Below are 7,186 nucleotides of genomic sequence, written 5' to 3' on the forward strand. Positions count from 1 at the left end.
GTCCCATGATACATGGCAGAGGCATCAGCAGAAACCCTAAGAGAAGCAAGACTCCAAACACTACACACCTGAGGAACTTATCTTGCCTTAACAGCATTGCTTGGACCCCTAGCATGACACATGTTAGATCAGCTAGTTTCAGGGAAATCAGCTTCATTCAGACAAAATGAAAAATACTGATGGAAGAACACTGCATCAAGAGTCAGTGGCCTACATTCCAGTTCCAGAATCAAATTTTGGCACTCTGCTTCATTCACTGGACAACTCACACAGCTGCTCTGAGCCTCAACATCTTCAGATGTGAAATGAGGTGAATAGCCTCTTCCCTTCTTCCCTCCCTCCTTTTCAGGACTGGTGAAAAGACCAAAAGAGATAAACACAAAAGTACTTTGCAAGCTGTAAAATACATATCTAGATGGGCCATCAGTGTAATAATTATTGGCAAAGACTCTGCAACATACTGTGGGAGATACAAAGATACATAAGGCATAGCTGTTGCTTCTAAAGGAATCTCTACTTGCATAGAGGCGGAGTCATGGACACCAATTAGCTTGTAATCCCTTCCTGATACGAAGGTTATTCTAAGCTCCATCTAACAGGCACCCTCAACATGGGATGCTGCTCACCCAAGAGAGGACTGCGGGTTTGTGTAACTTGAGAGATTTTAGTCATGGAAGTTTCAGTATACTTTTAAATCTCCTACCTTAAATCCAGTAATAGCTAAGCCATTGAGAACTTCTGTTAGTGGTAATTCTCCACTCTTGACATTCATTCCTTAGGACGGAATCCCAATTAGTATAACCACTGGCTTATCTCCACTCCGTTGATTCGCTTTGTCCCTGGGGGTAGTGGAGAGACTTTTCTGATTGAAAAACTTGACTAGAATAACTAGTAACATTCCATCCAGCTCTTCTTTCCCTTATTAAAGAACACAATTCCTTCTCTGCTTTTTTCTGTCATCCTTGGTACAAGGGGCTCCACTGTGAAGGGGCCTACCTTGGACAAGCACTGCCACGACTGGGGACCAATTCTGAGCTTACAAGTCCATTTGGCGATTGGACCTAAAGCCACATGATCCAATCTGGCTTATATCAGTAAGATGATAGTTTATCTCTATAGTTTCTTTTATTTCTCAACCTGATCAAAATTCTGTAGGAGGCTGTTCCAGGACTCCATGACTCGTAGGGTCTTGGGGCCACATTAAATATTTCCCATGAGTCATTTCATGTAATATGCACAACAATCCCCAAAGTATGTATTATTATCTCACAGAATGGGAAAAACTGAGGTAAATTATATAATTTACCCAAGGTCTCCCAACTAGTAAGTGGCAGAGTTAGGAGTTAAACCCATGTCTTTCTAAATCTGAAAACTGCATACCTAGCTGAGCTGGATATAGAGAAGATTCATCATGGAGGCAATTCTCTGGTTTCTACCAGGGATAATTTAGACCCCACCAGAACCAAAGCAAGGAGCAGGGTTCAGAAAATCTATCTCCCTTCTTTTTTGCTCCTTGCCTGTTCTACGACCACCAGTTTTCATTTCCTTGCATGTAAAGTATCAACAGTAATAATACTGGGGCTACCTAGGGTACCTGGTTGGTGTAATGAGCACGCGACAGTCCTTTGAAAACTTGAGGGTATGATACCGGTGAAGGTGGTCAGGATTCTCACAAATACTGCCTTAAGATGTTTTAATAAGCAGGGACACCTGGGTAGCTCAGTTGGTTGAGTGCCCAACTTTGGCTCTGGTCATGATCTCCCAGTTCCGGAGTTCGAGCCCCGCATCAGGCTTGCTGCCGTCAGCCTGTCAGCACAGAGCCTGCTTCATATCCTCTGTTCCCCTCCCTCTGTCCCCTCTCCCCACTTGTGCTCTCCCAAAAAATATTTTAAAAAAATGTTTTCATAAGCATCTACAGGCAAACTATCAGGAACTGAATATTGAAATTGTAATTATGGTTCAGTACAGATTTCTGACCAAATTTTCAATCCAACCACCTCTATTGTGCCACTTTTGCACAGGCTCCAGCCCCATCAGTACCCATTCTCCTCTGTAATAAGAGGAGTCGTACATCAGATGCATGGCCTAGAACCACATTCCTCAAGGCTGAGTTTAGGTACTGACAATCGCAATGTCAATTCAGATTCAGAAATGTGTCTTACGTGTGACCTATAGATTTTTCCATAACTCAGGAATTTCTTGACATTCTCTGCAAGAATTACTATGTAATAGGCACGGGATTTTAGAAGTCTGTATATGTTTTTTATAAAGATTCATAAACCCACAATCCTCATCTCAATCATAATAATGAAGCCTGAAATTAGGTTCTGACACTGCAGATGGGTTATATGTCATGATTGAAGCTTCTCTAAGTCACCAGAGAATTAAATACTCAATTAATTAGGGAGCAATATTCTACCAAAAAAATCTCAATATTAAAGCTAAATAGTCTATTGATTTATTTAATTTTATTATCTCTGCTTGAAAAACCAAGTGGAAAAAAACTACACCCATGATGAAGACAAATTAATACTTAAACAGAGTAAAATGACTCAAGGCACATTTCAAGTAAGATTCAAATTGGTCTTTATTTTGAACAAGGAAAAATTTGTGAGGAAAAGTATAGCCAGCATATTTGTTTTTATACTTCTTAAAGACTACACTCTTAACTTTTGGTAAACTGATTACTTGCCATCTGATATTATCTTACAGATCCCATGACATTATTAGTTGGCCACTCTACCCAACTAAATCTCGAACATTGGTTCTAGAGAGAATACCAGATATGTAGGAATGGAATTTATCACTGCCTCAAGAGTAACAAACTCATGTGTAGAGTTAGACTGGTATGGTAGGTGCTATCCTGGGGTGAAGCACACTTTCTCACAACTTTGACTTTGGGCTCAGTCATGTGATTTGCCTGACTCCTCAAAAGTGGTCATGTGCCAGTTCCTGGTGAAGGCTTTAAGAGATATCCTGTGGCCTTAGACCAGACCCACGACCTCCTGCTCTCTGCCATGAGAACAGCATGTTGCTCCCTCGGTCTGAGATGTACATGAGAAGACAGGTAGAACCTGGCAGTAGAAAAGGCTACGTAATTTATGTCCCATAAATTGAAAACTGAAAATCTAGGGCCCCTTGTTCACAAATGAATAATTTTAAGATAGTGGCAACAGAACATTCAATCAAAGGTGGGACTTTTCTTAGCGTAAGACCCTATATGGCTGTGCAGATTGCACATCCTTGAAGCCAGCTCTGCTTGGCAGAGCTCCAGTTGAACTCAAGTTTTGATGTTGTCACTAACATTTTGGAGTACTTGCTGTAGCAGATGCTAATAGAGCAGACACCTAAAATGAGTAAGAGTGCTTGTTACTGTGTCAAAGTTTTGGCCCCATCCCAGATAGGCAGCAGCTACTCAGTTTCTGCCAGTTGTTACCCTGCCAACATGCACCCCCAGTGCCGCCAATCTCCTTATTTTTCAATACTAGGTGGAAATCCACATTTCATGTGAAACAGCTCCATTTTTTAAGGATAGGTAACTTAACTTTTAAGATATTATACCGGTAAAATAAAATATGTCTGTTGTCTAAATCTTGCTCTATCATTAAACAGTGTGATTTATTTTCTGGTATTGTTTGTCAATATAAACAAAAGGTGACTCAAAATTAGAAAAAGTTGAACAGACCACTGTCTTACACTCTCCCAGTTTAAAAATGGGTTCCTCAGAAGCCAGGATAGGAGGAGCAGACCATCATCTAAAATGCCACACAGGTAGTTTCATCCCCTGAATTCTGAACATAAGACACACACACACACACACACACACACACATTAAATCCTTTCATTTAAAAGCATTCAAATGAAACTTCACTTGAATTTTACTTTGGTAAAGATTCTCAATTTTACTTGCCACAATGTTCTTAATAGAAAAAAATATATGGTGATTTTAGTATATTCTATCCTATGGATTAGGAATTAAAGTGATACATGTAAAATTTTTAGCATTTTACTTTCCACATAGTAAGCTTAGCTATTATTTTTATACTTATGACAGGGATTCCACCTGACTTTACTTACCATTGTACATCTAACCCCTAGAACAGTGCTTATCATAGAGTAGTTAATGAATATTTGTTGGATAAAAAATTTAATTATTATTTCCAATAAGCATTCATTGAGATCTCACCAGCCCTTGTGAAAAATGCAGAGATAGCTAAGTTGAAGCTGTGGCAAATATTATTTCATCTACTGAATATAAATTCAATATATTCAAATATGCTTGATTCTCTTTAATAGAGCCATTTCCTCCCTGATTGCTAACAGAACTCCAATTTTATTCAGCAGTCAGGCAGATGGCAGTGTGCTCAGCAAAGATGGACCCCTCCCCCAACCCCAGGGGATACATTTTGACTGATCTAAACTTAAATTGATCTAAACCAATGGTGATAATACCATTCTCCTTTGCCAGGCACTGATTTGGAGCAAGCATGTGAACCAGCTCGGGCTAATGAGACACAGAGGAATTCTAATGGAGAACTTCTGGGAAATATTTTCTTTCTAGATAAAAACAGGCTGGTAGAAGGAATAGACCTGCTTCTCCCCTTCCCTCCTTAAAGGTTGACCTCTGAGGAGGTGCTGTTTGCAGCTGTGGCAGCCATCTTGCATCCACGAGGAGAAAACCAACAGAGTCACAGAAAAAAAAATTCCAGTCTCAGAATTATTAAGCAGTAAAATTAAGCAGTTCTGGAACTCTGTTAACTCCGAAATTCTGTTAAAAGAGATATTTTACTGCGTAGGTCAATTTTAGTTGAGTATTCTGGTATTTTTCCAAACTCAAAGCATACTAATTATATAATAATCTCTACCTTGCTAAAGCTCAGACTCTAGAGAATGAAGATATGAACAAAAAATTTTATTGAACCAAGTATGCAATGTTAATTGTCACAAGATGGAGAAAGTTCAAATGCTATGGAAGTTCAAGGGCAGGTACAGACACTTCCAGTTATTGTCTGTCTGTGGTGGGGAAGGGTAGGGGGACAGGGTCAGATGAAAGGATCAGGAAAGACTTTGAGCCTGAGAGATAGCTTTTGAAATGAAATCTGAATGATGAGTAAAAGTTTAATAGGCAAAAATGATGCCCTTGTTGTAGGTAGATAATACATCAGAAGCAAGATGTAAAGATAATAAAATGTAAGTCTTATGAAATAAATTAATGGGTGACCAAGATGTAATGGATTACTAAGGAATGCAATAGTATTTTTTTTAAATGAACAGAAACTAGCTGTCCAAAGGGATAATTTACCTCATCAAGTAGAATCACAGGAGATACTCACACTGAAAAAGCATGACCTTCCTTCATAGATACGAGAATTCTTGCTCATCAGAATTAGTTATAAAAACTTGGGAGCTCTACAACTCTGGAAGTATATTTAACATTTGGGGTTGACATCAACTGCTGTCCAACAGTGTCTCCACACAAGAGGCAGATGTAGGAATGAACAGTCTATGGGTCTGATTAGAAATTATATAGGTAATTATAGGCTTTCCTATAGTTCTAATTGACAACCCTGGGTGAGAAAGGCAGAAAAGTAGTAATGGTGGGTCTGGGTCTTCTCTACTGGCTCTTAAGCTTACTCCTAAATCATGGATGATTTTAAAATGTGTATCATAAATAAGTAACCGACTTCATGACAGTTATGAGTGACAGATGGTTAAGTATTATTGGCCTCTATTGGCATCAGGGCACAGTGGGTAAGATACTGTGTTTGGAATTAAAGTGGCCCAGATTTCAAATCATGGCCCTTCCTCTTACAAGCCATATAGCTTCTGACAAGTTACCTAACTTCCCTCAGTGAATTTATTTGACTCAAGAGTGGAGATAATGCTAATGTAGCTTCTCTACGTAAGGCGAATGAAGCAATGATGTGTACATAAACATCAAGGGCAGTGATTGACCTCCAGTAAATATTTCCAAACTCAAAGAACTGTGGGAATGATGGGAGAAAAGAATGGTCTGGATTCATGAAGATATCAGAACAAAGTTTTGTTTGGGAATGAAGGGGCAAAGGACATCTACTGAAACCTAAAAACACCCAACAACAACAACAACAACAAAACAAGAAATAATCATTTATTTTCCAGATAAAAATTACAATTATCCAGCACTGAAAATAGAACAGTACACAAACAGTACACAAACCCAGAAGGCTTAAAAAATCTGTCATTGAAGACAATGATAATGCAGAAGAGAGAAAGGAGGAAAAAGAGGAGGACAGCTGGCATTTCTTGAGCACATATGGGTCAGGCACAATGATAAAACAATGTATGTACAAAGCATGCAACAACTACCCTCTGGGGTAATCACTATTAGTGCCCACATTTTACAAATGAAGGCAAATTAGGCTGAGAAACTAAGCCTCCCCCCACCCTTACTGAATAAACTGTGATTCATAACCGACCACACAGCCGCTCCCTTGTTACGTGATCACAGATAGAATGACACCTGTGTTCTCTGTCACCAACTCCCAGACAGTGTCCCTTCCAGCTATAACATTCTGTGATTCTATATATTTTAAGAGATTCCTCTGCTACAACTGCAGCTTCAGGTGCCAGATATTTTTTAATCTCTACAGAAACAGACTGAAAGGAAAATATGTATATAAACACATTTTCCTTTTCAAATTTAGTCACTTGTGTTATGCTTACAAATTGTATCCGTTTATTATTTTAAGCACAAACTAAACCAAACCTCCAAAACCAGGCAAAGAGTAACAGCACTGATGTGCACTAAGAAAATTTGTAAACCAAGGTCTCTCTGTGGGTGGTTAAATTGCTATTTAAATACCATTTAGCAGTAGGCAGCCCAAGGTGGGGGGGGTGGAACATAGGAGAATGTAGAAGAGACAAGTCCTTTTCCCCTCCCTATGAAAACAAACTTTTGTGCTGCATTTACTAATATGATTATTTAGGCAGTAGAGATGGAGACATTTATGAAAAGACATAATAGATTTGGGTGTTTACTTGTAGAATCATTTTATTTCATATGTATGGTACATCTGATATTAAAATAGGCTTTAGAGTTTGACGCAGGTTTGAATCTGAGCTGTGTGGCTTTGGGTGCACCTGTAAAATGAGGAGAATCCTAGTACCCAGGTCTCAGGGTATAAGTGGAGATTGAATGAGATAA

Source organism: Neofelis nebulosa, chromosome 1, assembly GCF_028018385.1.
Source record: "Neofelis nebulosa isolate mNeoNeb1 chromosome 1, mNeoNeb1.pri, whole genome shotgun sequence".
Taxonomy (NCBI): Eukaryota; Metazoa; Chordata; class Mammalia; order Carnivora; family Felidae; genus Neofelis; species Neofelis nebulosa.